The sequence below is a fragment of the Trachypithecus francoisi genome, unplaced genomic scaffold (genome assembly GCF_009764315.1).
Source record: "Trachypithecus francoisi isolate TF-2019V2 unplaced genomic scaffold, Tfra_2.0 Lachesis_group3, whole genome shotgun sequence".
NCBI lineage: Eukaryota > Metazoa > Chordata > Mammalia > Primates > Cercopithecidae > Trachypithecus > Trachypithecus francoisi.
In genome coordinates this window covers 35,239,794-35,253,946 of record NW_022681468.1, presented here as the reverse complement: position 1 = coordinate 35,253,946, position 14,153 = coordinate 35,239,794, and the positions used below count along the sequence as shown (strand labels likewise).

General features: G+C 43.8%; 1 protein-coding gene across 6 annotated transcripts in view; it reads left to right on the top strand.

The window, feature by feature from the left end:
- The window catches only part of SUSD6 (sushi domain containing 6), a 106,657-nt gene that overhangs the window by 30,794 nt on the left and 61,710 nt on the right, over positions 1 to 14,153 (top strand). The window contains exon 1 of one of the 6 annotated variants that reach the window (XM_033187602.1): positions 10,941 to 11,089. The exons of 3 other annotated variants lie outside the window; for them this stretch is intronic. The gene's annotated coding sequence lies outside the window, so the exon portion shown is untranslated. Of the gene's footprint in view, positions 1 to 10,940; positions 11,090 to 11,433; positions 11,447 to 12,298; positions 12,458 to 14,153 lie in introns of those variants that run through there. 2 more of the 6 variants (XM_033187599.1, XM_033187600.1) reach the window with 2 other exon arrangements.

Genomic DNA, 14,153 nt, shown 5'->3' with positions numbered 1-14,153 from the left:
GTTTGATCCTTTCATGGCTTACTTTTAAGCTTTGTTAGGCTGAGTCCAGAATAGCTAAGATAACTACGCTGGTCCCACTTGGAGGCAAAACCCTTCTGAAGATACACAGTGCCCTGTGTATTAGAAGACTTTCCTGCCTTGGCTGGTGGGAGCATGTATTAGTCTGTTTTCACACTCCTGGTAAAGACATACTCAAAACTGGGAAGAAAAAGAGGTTTGATTGGACTTACAGTTCCACATGGCTGGGGAGGCCTCAGAATCATGGCAGGAGGCGAAAGGCACATCTTACATGGTGGCGGCAAGAGAAAATGAGGAAGAAGCAAAAGTGGAAACCCTTGATAAACCCATCAAATCTTGTGAGAATTATTCACTATCACGAGAATAGCATGGGAAAGACCAGCACCCGTGATTCAATTACCTCCCCCTGGGTCCCTCCCACAACACATGGGAATTCTGGGAGATACAATTCAAGTTGAGATTTGGGTGGGGATACAGCCAAACCATATCAGAGCATGAACTATTTCTGGCTCTGAGTGAGTTCTAGGGGTTGTGCCACCCACTTCTTTGTGATCATTATTTTCCCACCCTTGCTAGTTTCCTCCCAGGCATGCACAGATCAGTACTTAGCCTAAAACTCAAAGGGGTCCATCTGCAGGTGTTTGTTGATTTTGCTCTTTGCAGCTCTCTACTTTTCAATTAATTTGCTCTGCAAATTCTAGCCACCTGGACCTCTCCAAATTTCCAACTGTGTTTTTTTCAACTGAGATTGTTGAACTCTTTCAGGTTTCTCTGCCCTACCCTATGGCCTGGAAACTCTCAAGGGAGTTAAGTGGGGCAGTAGTAGGGCTCACTGCGTTTTTTTCCCCCATATGCCCTGTGCTGCCTGTTGTCCAATGTCTGAAAACCGTTATTTTATCTGGTTTTTCAGTTGTTTAGGGAAGGAGAATAAATTGAGTCCCCATTATTCCATCATGACTAGAGGTAGATATTCCTCAGCTGTCCCTCAAATCAGATATTAGCCTTGGATGTCATTTTGCTTCTGTGTTCACTTATTGAAACATGGATCATTTAGACAAACCTTATGGTAGTTCAGCTAGATTCACATCATGTCAAGTTGCCAAACATTTAGCACCTGCTATGTCCAAAAGAATGGCATGGCCAGTATCTTGCTGAATGTGGTATAATCTGTAACTTTACCTGTATTCTAATGCTGCACCTTCTAGCAGAAGATTCTGTGCATCTAGACATGCATGTGACATAGATACACTTTGAGTCTTCTTCCTGTACCTCCTGATCATGGTCCCATTAAACCTGGGCAAACAACTGAACTAACTAGTCACAATTGGTGAGCAAACAGCAGGTGCTTGGCTGTCTGCCTATTCATGAGTCAGACCCAGACAACTCTGTGCGAGGAGGAAAGAGAGCATTAAGTCTCTGTGTGTGGGTGGTCACCTCCATTTTACCTGGCCTTACTCTGTGCCAGATACTATATTCAATTTCAAAAATGTGTGACTCATTGACTCTGTAATTCCATGAAGTATAGGTCTATTACCTCAATTTTATATGTGACAAACAGAGGCTCACAAGAGTAAAGCAGCATACCTAGGCCCTGTGAGAAGCTAGAGGCAGAGTCAGGATTTGAATCCCCTTTTGTGTGACTCAGAGACTATGTACTATTCACTAGACTACATTGATTGACCCTATAATTTTCTCTGTCACTTCCCTCTTCTGGACTCTAGCTTATCTTCCTGTTTTATCTTTGACATGTTGGCTGTATATCTCCCATGACTTTTCACTTTGTACCTCATGTTATAATTATTTGGGTTTGTGTCTTATATATATACACAATATACAGTAGACTGTAAACTCTTAAGGGCGTAAGCTTCCTTCCCGTCTTTGTACTTCTCAAGGAATCTTGTACCTGTAGGTGCCCAATGTATGTGTTGAATAGTCACTGAGTTCCTTAAGAAAGAAGTGTGTTAGGAATGAGTTCAGAAGCCCTGTCTGGAGGGAAATATCAAATTCCCTCATTAATTTATGATGTTTCTTCTTCTTCTCTGTGTTTATCATAATCCCTTTTACCATATTCCAGAATGTTGCCTGAATTAATTAATTAATTAATTATGTCCGGGCGCAGTGGCTCACACCTGTCATCCCAGCACTTTGGTAGGCTGAGGTGGGTGGATCACAAGGTTAAGAGATCGAGACCATCGTGGTCAGCATGGTGAAACCCTGTCTTTAATAAAAATACAAAAATTAGCTGGGCATGGGGGCGTGTGCCTATAGTCCCAGCTACTCGGGAGGCTGAGGCAGGAGAATTGCTTAAAGCAGGGAGGCAGAGGTTGCAGAGAGCCGAGATTATGCCACTGCACTCCAGCCTTGCGACAGAGTGAGACTCCGTCTCAAAAAAAAAAAAAAAAAAAAAAAATTATTTTCTCAGGATGTGTTCTCATCTGACTTGCCTGGATTTTATAAAGTTATTTGTTTGGTGCCTTTGCCTGAACTTTGACTAATTTGTGATTACTTTTGGAATCTCTATTTGGACATTTGAAGGACTCTCCTTTATGTGAATTAGTTTAAGCAAATTCCTTCTTGATTCCTGATTTAGGGCCCCAGTGCAAGGAACTGGAAGTATGACTAGGACTAGAACTAGAACATACAGGCCTTGGCAGAGGGACTTTGTACAATTAGAAGGTGATGTAAGGGTGGGTATAGGTGGCGGCAGGGGCATGGGGCTAATCAAAGAGAAGGAAGAGTGGGCAAGTTCCTACTTCTCATTTTTGTTTGTACCTCACAGTCTAACCTTGACAGCTTACAGGAAGTTTGGGTAATTTATGATGAAGAGGACAGGAGGAATCATGGTTTGGTTGTAAGTTAGGAGGCTTCCTGGAAGTTACACAAGATGGAGAACATTTGGAGCCAGAAGACAGGATCTTGTTTGGCTTGAGTGTGTGCCTCATTGGGGCTGCTAAGTTTCATTAGATGGAGGTGAAGACTTGTCCCTGGAATCCTAAACCTGAAACTCAGGGAAGAAACTCAGGTTACTTTCTGAGTAGAAAGGAGGGAAATGGCAAAAACTGAGACCATATGTATGGAGAAACTTAAGGCCTCAGATGTATTAGGGAAGGTCACCTCTTTGGCCCTGCCACTAGGCTATTTTTTTCCATTCATGAATCCTATGGAAGAGGTAGCAATTACAGGGGAGGGGATGATGGGGTAGAGAGACTTTGTTGTTGTTGAACACTAAGGAAGCAGGAAACTCTTTAAGCTGTCTGCCCAACTTCTACCTAACTTTTGCTAAATATAGAGTATGGAAGTGTTAGTTCAGAGAGACTTTCCATGGAAGGGGTGGAGGATGTCTCTGAGCTATCTGTACCATTTAGGAAGCCTTAACTCCAATCATTGGGTTAACTGAGAAGTTATACCTTATAAGACACAAACCCCCTCTAGTTATCATCCAGTCTTTCTTCTCCCTTCTTTTTCACCTCCTTCCCCAAATAGTTTTGCCCTTATTGTGTCCACTTTCTCACTGCTTTTTTTGAGACAGCATCTCACTCTGTTGCCCAGGCTGGAGTGCAATGGTGCGATCTCAGCTCACTGCAACCTCTGCCTCCCTGCTTCAAGCGATTTTCCTGCCTCAGCCTCCTGAGTAGCTGGGAGTACAAGTGCGCACCACCACGCCCAGCTAATTTTTGTATTTTTAGTAGAGACGAGGTTTTACTGTGTTGGCCAGGCTGGTCTGGAGCTCCTGACCTCAGGTGATCCGCCTGCATTGGCCTCCCAAAGTTCTGGGATTATAAGCGTGAGCCACTGTGCCCAGCCTCCCACTTTTAATTCATGTTAAATTTGATATAATCTGCCTTCACCACTTTGATAAAACTGTTCTTGATTAGATCACCACTGATCTCCTAGTGGCCAGATCCAGTGGGCCTTTTTCAGTCTTCGTCTTTCTGGGCCTTTGTTGCATCTGCCACTTCTCATGTTTTCCTTGAGTCTCTCTGTCCCTCTCTTGACATCTGTTGCACATGCCCCTGGTTTCCATGTACCTTTTGGAGTATCTTTCATAGGCTTTCCTTCCTCAGTATGCACATTATAGGTTTGCGTTCTCCCTAGGATTCTGTCCTTGACTTTCTTCTCAACCTGCCCTCTTTCCTAGGTGAGCTCATCTATTTTGCATGGTTTCAACCGTCACTTACAGGTTGATCACGCCAGGGCTACATCCGAAGCTCAGAGTGCTCTGTAGGGTTTCACATTCATTTCTAATTTGCCTGCTAGACCTTTCTACCAGTTATCCCTCAGGTACCCCCAGCTCAGTATGTTAAAGAATAATCTGAATGAAAGTCATTATGTTCCCTGACAAAACCTGCTTATTTACCTGTATTATTTTTCTCCTGTGGTAGCTTCTACCGTTTATGCATAAGCCAAAAACTTAGGCATCATCTTTTTTTTTTTTTTTTTTGAGGTGGAGTCTTGCTCTGTCGCCCAGGCTGGAGTGCAGTGGTACGATCTTGGCTCACTGCAAGCTCCGCCTCCCAAGTTCACACCATTCTCCTGCCTCAGCCTCTCAAGTAACTGGGACTACAGGCGCCCACCACTATGTCTGGCTAATTGTTTGTATTTTTATTAGCAATGGAGTTTCACCGTGTTAGCCAGGCTGGTCTTGAATTCCAGACCTCGTGATCCACGACTGCTGGGATTACTGGCATGAGCCACTGCGCCCAGCCTCAGGCATCATCCTTTATTGTTCTCGCTCACCCCATCCTATTAGCTTTTGGTATCTTCGATAGCATTTGGCACATCACAGGCACTGAATGAATGAATGGATGGATGGATGAAAATGTTTATTTCATCCAAATTTAATTACAATTAAGTACCTTGGCCTTGGTGAAGCTGAATGCTCTTGGTTACACTAACTTTTGGGAAGGTCATTTGATTTTTGGCCACATTGAAATTATATCAGGAAGACTCTTTTTAAAGATAAATACTTTGTTGGAAGGATTAGTCATTATTAGAAAGGGGTGGATTGGCCACTCTACTATCTTATAGGGCTCTCTAAGGAACTGCTGAGAAATTTGTTTATGCAGTTAAAGGTGAGGTGGGTGAAGTCAAATTGTGCTGGCTGGTGGAGTGGGGGTGGGGTTGTCCATGGTGCTCATGGGAGTACAGAGAATGTGTTGTTGGTGAACTTGTCACAGTGCTATGGATTTAATGCAAGAGATAGGCAAGGCTCTTCTGTTGGGGGGAGTAATATGCCCCATTTCACTCACTAATGGATTTCCTAATTGTATCCTAGTATTTCTAACATAAAGGCTGATGATGTGTATTTAACCTTATTTTGCCAAGTTTATCTCCCTTTTCTTGTTGTCCAGCCCCCTGGGGGGAAAAAAAAAGGAAAAAAGGAGAAAGTGACTTAAAGAATCAGGATTTGGGCCGGCCTCTGTGACTCACACCTGTAATCCCAGCACTTTGGAAGGCTGAGGCAGGCAGATCACATGAGGCCAGAAGTTTGAGACCAGCCTGGCCAACGTGGTGAAACCTTGTCTCTACTGAAAATACAAAAATTATTCGGGCTTGGTGGTGCACCCCTATAATTCTGGCTAATCAGGTGGCTGAGGCATGAGAATTACTTGAACCCGAGAGGCAAAGGTTGCTGTGAACTGAGATTGCGCCACTGCACCCCAGCCTGGGCAACAGAACATCCAAGGAAAAAAAAAAAAGAAAGAATCAGGATAATCAGGATTTAGAACCAGAGAAACTCTTCAAGTAGAGATGGTCTAGTCCAGCCCTGCATTTTCAGATGATGATGACAATAATAATGATAGATGGTGATGAATATAATAGTAACTACCATTTTTGATGACTTACTAAGTCACAGGCACTATGCTATGTACTTTATATACATTTCCCTGTATAATACTTAAAGTATCCCTGTGAGATAGGAATTACTAGTACCATTTTATAGGAAGGAAATAGAGGTCCTGAAAGGTTGGATAACTACATTGAGGTAAAGAGAATGCTGAAGTAGCTATCATGCAGAGAGATGGAGCATCCTCCTTGTTCAAGATCAAGTTTTCCAGTTAAAGGAGAAACACAAGTGGAATCCAAGTCTCTTGACCTTGAGCTCAGTTGAGCACCTATTTTTTGTTTTGACTTGAGAACTCACTTTCTGTGGTCATTTTTGTCTTATTCTCACTATGCTTTTAATTTCAGTGAAATTGAATGAAATAGGGGGAAGGGTGATTTAGAGTTGGGGTTTTTGGTGAGTTTTTAAAGTTTATTTTTAAATAGGCAGCTTTCCCAGACTGACTGGGAATGTAGCAGAAGGCCTGAGAACCAGGAAGTGACACAGACCTGTTTATACCATCCCACTCTGGAGCCTTTGCAAAAGGATCCACAGAGATGGTAAAAAGTAAACATAACTGCATCAGCCAGTTCTCTAGGGTTTGCTATTTTTGACCTGGAGGAGGTATTTCCTGAATAGCTATAAGTACTCAGAATACCAAAATGTATCTCATAAACATTCCTTGAGTGAAGGTATATTGACAGACAGACATTTTTTTGTTACCAGACAGCAGCATTCAGTGATTCTAGGCAGACAAAATTAACAGTTTTTTTCCCTCCTCTTTCTGCCACACTTTGGGTGAATTGTTCTTCCATTTGTTTATCTTTCTTTGTAAGTATCACTGTGCATGCAAAACACTGTCCTGGGAGCTCTAAATGTGTGCATGGGTTCAAGGTCCAACTCAAAGCTTTCTCTTTCACTTCTCCCTACTCCCATCAGAAGTCTTTGTTCCTGTGTCCTCTGTGTTCTCAGAGCACTTTTTAAAAAACCTTCTTTGGGCCCTAGTAACAATTTGACAGTGTTATATAGATAAACATAATTCCTCTCACGTAAGTTGTGAATTCCTTGAGAGTAAGAACTGTGCCCCAATTCATCTCTATGATCACCCGAGCCTTGCACAGAAGACAGCCAGTAAATATTAGCTGAATTGCGGTATAGTCATTGGAAACACAGAGCCCTAAAAAGTCAGCTTTAGCAAATCGGCTTCCTGGACTTTATTTGCCAACTGAGTATTGAAGCCTGTTCCACTCAGCCCTGATGGGAACCAAGCAGAGAGATGTGATGACACATGAGATATATCTCTAGGGTCTAGGAACCAATTACAGTTGCCTCTGCCAAGCATCTGTTTTGCTACCTGGCCAAAATTTCAGGATTTATATAATCTTTTCCCTCTTGTTTTATACATGCTGCTATTTTGCCATTTTGTATGTTTCTATACAAATTATATCTTGTGAGTTTATCTTTTTTTCTCATTCACTGGAGAAGTATTGTTGAGCACTTTAGGGGCAGAGAATTGGTGGTCTCTGCAGGAGTTTATTACCTGCGGAAATGCAGCATACAAAAGTTAAATAACTGTGAGTGGCCTTTGGGGAGGGATATGATTGACTGTCCTATTCCTGGTCCAGGCAGGGATGCTGAGGGTTTGGAAGAGCCTTCCATGCCTTTGGGCTGAACTGAGAAATTCTTCCAAAACTAAGATAGGAACTAAGCTTGCCCTTTTATTTGGAAAACAAAAGAGCAGGGAGCCCTGTTAGGGAAGCAGGAGGAGGAAAGACTTCCAGGCCCCTTGGATTCCATTTATCTGTAAAATTGGGCTAATACCACCTATTTAATGAGGTAATGAGTGTGTGTATGTGTATATTCCCTAAGTCTGCTAGAAACTAATATTATTTCAGGATAGTCACAAACAATAGCTGTTTAATTTGGAGGGGAGGTAGTGCTAAGTGCTTTAAAAAATTTTTAAGAATTTGATGGGAACGATTGTGGGAGGCTCACTTGTTTAACCTGTTGGCTGTTCTCTTGTCTTAAACTAACATTGTGTTTTGAGCCTAGTCTCAGGCAGTGTTTCCAAACCAGCTGAAACGGTGCCCTTTGGTTGTCTAGTGGGGGTCAGTCACGGCCTGTTAGAACAGGAAGGGGCTTAGCCAGCATGAATTTGAGCACCCACTGTTTCATGCATCATCCTACGTGTCTCACGTTTGTCTTAATTTCACCGCACAACAACCCAATGAAGTGGGTATCGTTTATCCAGTTTACAGATGGCAACTGAAAATAACTTGCCTTAGCCACCCAACTGATAATATCTGCAAAAATGTTTCCATGATACTGGCCTCCCTGAGAGATACGTAGTTCAACTGTTTCATTTTACTGATGAGAAAACAGAAGCATGGAAGCCAAGTGCTTGTCTGAGGTTGGCCCATCAGTCATGTTGAAGCTGGGACTGGAGAAAGGGTTTCCTACCTTCAGGTCAGGAACTTATGACAGGCTTGGTTTCTGCTCACAGGCATTTTGTCTCCTCTCCCCCTTTTTTCTGTCCGGTCTTGTTCTCTCTTGCCTTTCTCTCTTGCATCTTTTCTCCCTTTCTCCCTGGGCCCCTGTAGCTCTGCAGTGTGTGCAGAGGCTGGGTTTTGTTGTTGTGTTGTTAAGACGTGTGTTATTTTTAGAAAGCATTTTAGGAACACTGTGTACAGATAGTCCATACAAATGTGCTGATGGATTGATTAAACCCTAAAGGGAAAGTGAACTGTCCTGGGTTTGCTGCAATGCAGAGGAAGATAGATGCTAGGGATCTGTCTTGGAGATGTAGGGGAATATGCTGTCAGTCAGAACAGTGAGGATAAAGTTAATGTTGCTTCCTTCCAGTCAGAACCTGTGTTGACTTTTTTTTTAGAGGAAATACTTTTGGGCCCCTCCTATTCCCTAGAAGACATTCCAGTTTTCTTAAAACTGAAAGGTCCTTTGGGGATCATCCAGGTTCACCCCCGAGACAGGAAGACTCACTGACTTGCCCAAGGCCAAACCACTTTTCAGTGGCTGGGACCTAGGCTGTCTCTCTTGTCCTGTAATCAGGTCCCTGCTGCAGTCATCCTGCTGTTAGGTGCTAGAAGAGAGGTGTTAGAGACTTGTTAAAGAGAAGAAGACTTAGGTGGGGTGATAGTATGTCGGCTGGCGTTCCTGTTGTCTGAAGCTGGGGAAAGCGTGTTGCCCAGATGATGTGGTGAGCAATTCTGGGGGTGACAGACAAGGGCACAGGGAATATCAAAGCAATTCAGAAAAACCTCTGAGTGGCTTAAGAGGAAAGCTGAGGGTAATGTTTGTGATTTGGAGGGGGTGTGATTTTAACAGGAGTTTGATGTTTGCCTTTTCAGGTAGGAGCTGGAGATTAAAGGAAATGGAGAAATTAAAGTTAATATTCTGGCCTGAAAGGATGTCAGAGTCCAGTAGAATTTGTGGCTGTCAAAGCACTCAAGTGTTAGTGGCACAAAGGAAAGGGGAAGATATACAAGTTAGTAGGACTGGAAGAATCCATTGATCCACAGTGGGAGAAGACAGAAGGCATCTATAAATAACTGAATTTTGGGGGGTAGGAGGCATTAAGTTCCAATAAGTGTTTAGATATCTTTTGATGCTGTAGCCTGGCCATTTCAGGGTGAGTAGGGGTATAGAGGGGAGATGTTGCAGGGAAGAAAGAGAGGTTAAGGAAGGGCCTGGGCAGCTTTGGCTGTATTAGTCATTTCTCTTACTTATCACACCCCTCTGGGGAACTTTGGACTTCAAACTGTTAGGACTTCTTATCATTACAACCTTAAATATAATTAGCTGGTTAAATTCTGTTCATGTTTCTGGAACCGTTCTTTGTCCTTTCTCGTCATGTAGCAGGATCAAGGTTGGTGAACATGGTTAATTAAAGGAATAAACTCTTGTTCTGGGCTCTTACCACTACTACTGTTATCCCCTGTCTAGATTAGTCTGAGGCAAGAAAAGGATTTATGTTGGTTTTGTCATCCCAGTTCCCTCTCTTAACTAATGGACAGAGGAGCCATGGTTTAGGAAACAATTTGTTCTAAAAATTACATGTAGAGGCCGAGGCAGGCAGATCACTTGAGGTCAGGAGTTTGAGACCGGCCTGACCAACATGGCAAAACCCTGTCTCTACTAAAAATACAAAAATTAGCCAGTCATGGTGGTGTGCACCTGTGGTCCCAGCTACTCAGGAGGCTGAGGCAGGGGAATCACTTGAACCCAGGAGGTGAAGGCTGCAGTGACCCAAGATTGTGCCACTCCTGCTGCACTCTGGCCTGGGCAACAGAGCGAGACTCTGTCTCAATAAATAAATAAATAAATAACATGTAAACGGAGTCTGACTTTACCCACGCAGCACCTGGGAGCCACGCTTGACTGAATCAGACCCCTCTTGCCTTCAGGAGAAGAGTTCGATAGTGTAAGATGACCTTGCACCTTCAGCAGGACTATAGCATTCTCAGGAGGGGTGGGCCCCAGGGTAGTCAGACACGTGGACTGAGGAGATCTGGGCCTTGGCCGCCTTGGGAACGGGGGCCCTGGCTGTTTACTGGCTGGCCCCAGCTGCTGCTGATGCTGCCTCCCAAGGCCGGAGCCATTTTTGAAGGTGACTCCAGGGCACTTTTAATCTTATTAGCAGGCTCTTGGGTTAACCTGGAAGCATCTGTGGCAACAACAAGCAAGTAAACCATGTGAACTTTGGGCTTGTGTTGTAGGCCCTTAACACCAGAAACCCACCATGCGTGTCATCATTTCTCAGCCCTCTGCTGTCTTGGCTTCTGGCTAAGACAGTAAACATAAGCCCCAGGTGTTTCTAGTTTACAGAGCATTTCCTCATATTTTGTTCCTTTTGAGCCTCAACAGAGTCTAGGGAGATAGTCAAAGCAAGTAACAGCCCCATTTTACAAATGAGGAAACGGGCAGAGATGAAGTAAGTGACTTCCTCAAGGTCAGAGCTGTGGCTTGAGGGCAGTGTTCTTCCTTATTGGAGGAACTTATGGACAGGAAGTGAGTGTCCACGATATCACATTCAGCAGGGCACAGTCACCCAGCTGTTGATGTTCTAAGTTTACAGAGGTGGGAGAGGCTGCCCTTTTGGGGCTGACAGTCTAGCTGAGGCCTCCTGTTACCACCAGCTGTTGGGGCAGCAGCACTAGTTCCCAAGAAATAAAATCAGAAGGGTGACTCTCCTCACCTGTGTTTTGAAGAGGAACGCTGGCTACTGGGATAAGAGATGGATTACAGCAAGAGAAGGGTAGAAGCAGTGAAGAATTGTGTGGCCTTAGAGCCTTTTTCAGATGTGGAAACAGAAGGCAGAGAGCCTTCATGACCAGCCCTCTGCCTGGTGGCAGAGGTGGGACTGAGTCATTGCAGGCCCTCTCCTCTGTCTCACCTCTAAGTTCAGATGTGATACTCCTTGTGAGGATGGCCGAGTACTGGTTTTGAACTTGTTGCTTAGTTCTAGGTTCCTCTTCAGTGATAATTTTTTTTTTTTATTTTTGTTTTTGAGACTGAGTCTCGCTCTGTCGCCCAGGCTGGAGTGCGGTGGCCGGATCTCAGCTCACTGCAAGCTCCGCCTCCCGGGTTTTTACACCATTCTCCTGCCTCAGCCTCCCAAGTAGCTGGGACTGCAGGCGCCTGCCACCTTGCCCGGCTAGTTTTTTGTATTTTTCAGTAGAGATGGGGTTTCACTGTGTTAGCCAGGATAGTCTCGATCTCCTGACCTCGTGATCCGCCCGTCTCGGCCTCCCAAAGTGCTGGGACTACAGGCTTGAGCCACCGCGCCCGGCCGATAATTTTTTTTAATTAGGAGAAGTAGTCACTAACATGCCTAAGGAATACTGAAGTGAAATGGATTGTTTTTGTTTAAACAAAGTTTTAGTCTCAATATTTCTCTAGGGATAATGAATACCTAGTGAAACGTTTTTGTTTTTGCTTGGTGTACTAAAGCCACCATCCAAGGACAGGTCTTGTTTTTTAAATTCTATATTCAAGGCAGATCATTTCTTAAAATGATTAGATTTATAGTATGGCCTTTTCTCCACAGTAGCTGGGTTCTCCCATTCTGGGTAATACTTTGGAGATTTAGGGGTTAGCTTTCTTCTGTTTTATTTCTGAAGCAGTAACCCTTGACCTAGCCTTACATGTAAACACCCCACTGACTACTTTCCATTTATCTTTTCTTTACAAAGCCCCCATTTCCATCACCCCATCTGTTCTGCACCTGTCCCATCTTAGGCTTCATGGTGGAATTGGTTCCCTGACTCAGGTAGCTACTTAAGCAGTAAGGGAGGAGCCAACTGTTCTTGCAAAACAAAACCAAAACCAAACAAAAAACCTAAAACCGACCAAGGAACTCATACATGTACATCTTGTCTTCTCCAGTTCCATACTGGCTCCTCCCCACAGTATTCACGATTTTGGCAAACCTTTGCTACCTGCCTGTCACATGCCAGTCCTTGTGCTGGCGATTGAAGATTCCGAGTTGAGTAATTCACTGTCCCTGCCTTCAAGGAACTCTCAGCCTGGTGTGATGAGACAGATAAACAAATAGATATAATAACCTGTTAAAGGTAAAGGTACAGTCACAGCAAGGTAAGAAGGGGTCATTTCTGCGTTGGAGGTGGGTGTGGTGTGAAGTGTCAGGAAAGAATTCCTTTAGATGACCCTTGTACTGAGCCCCTAAAATGACTGTATTCCTGGGAGAGGGAGCAATTAGGTCTTTGAGATTTGTTTTAATGGCAGTTTGTTGAGAGAGGAGACAGGTAGTCTATAGGAAGGCCTTGCTACATTAACTTTATATTTTGTTTTTGAGTAGATAATACATGTACAAAGTACAACACTCAAGATAGTAAAAGGGAATATATGCAGTGAAAAATGTTTTTCTCCTTCACCGTTAACCACTCAGTTCCCCTCCCTGAAGGCAATCATTAGCTAACAATTTCTTTTTTTTTCTCTTTTTTTTTGAGACGGAGTCTCACTCTGTCGCCCAGGCTGGAGTGCAGTGGCACAATACTGGCTCACTGCAACCTCTGCCTCCCAGGTTCAAACGATTCTCCTGCCTCAGCCTCCCGAATAGCTGGGATTATAGGTGCCCGCCACCACAACTGGCTAATTTTTGTATATTTAGTAGAGACGGGGTTTCACCATTTTGGCCAGGTTGGTTTTGAACTCGTGACTTTGTGATCCACCCGCCTCGGTCTCCCAAAGTGCTGGGATTACAGGTGTGAGCCACTGTGCCCAGCAGTTATCAATTTCCTATGCTTTATTCCAGGTGAGTTTTTCAGTGCTTATGGGGGGGGGGTGTCTTTTAAGAATACATGCATGTACACAAGTTATTTTTTTCACATACTAATTTTAGAAGTCATTCCATATTAGCACAGGTTGAAGCGCCCTGTTCTTTTTAAACCACTGCACGATATTCCATTATTTTGGGTGTACTATAACTTATTTAAGTACTCCCCTTTCACGAACTTTTAGGTTGCTTCAGTCTTTTGCCTTTACAAACAATATGTGAATATCTTTCATATATGTCATTGCACATGTGATTTCTTAGGACACATTCTAGAACTGATAGGTCAGAGTATAGGTGCATTTTTTTTGGAATAGATATTCACAAGTTGCTCTCTGAAGGGTTCTATATTGATTATAAAATGCTAGCCAGGCAGAATGGCTCATCCCTCTAATTTCAGCCCTTTGGGAGGCTGAGTTAGGAGTATCGCTTGAGGCCAGAAGTTTGAGACCAGCTGGGCAACATAGTGAGTCACCCTCTCTCTTAAAAAAAAAAAAAGGTAGGTGTGGTGGCATGCTCCTGTAGACCCAGCTACTTGGGATGCTGAAGCAGAAGGATTGCTTGAGCCCAGGAGTTCAAGTGAGCTGTGCTCACACCACTGCATTCCAGCCTGGATAACAGAGCAAGACCCTGTCTCTTAGAAAAACAAACCAAAAAACACACCAAAAAACTAAATGTAAGATTCTTTACCATTTGGCCGGCCCCACAGCTCTTCCCCTGCCTGCCCCCTCGCTCCCCACCAAAATCCTCTAAAATCCCTGCCAGTGTGATCTTCCTAAATGAGTTTCGTCTTTTAATTTCGCTGTTTAGAATCCTTGTAAGGGTAAAGTTTAAACCCCTCTGCTTAGCCCCTGCCTCCAGCCTCTGCCAGTAGTAATGTGCTCCCATAGTACTCTCATCCACTTGTTATTTGGTGCTTCCTTTTTTTTTCCTTTTCCTTCTTCGTTTTCTCCTTCCTTCCTTCCTTCCTTCCTTCCTTCCTTCCTTCCTCCCTCCCTC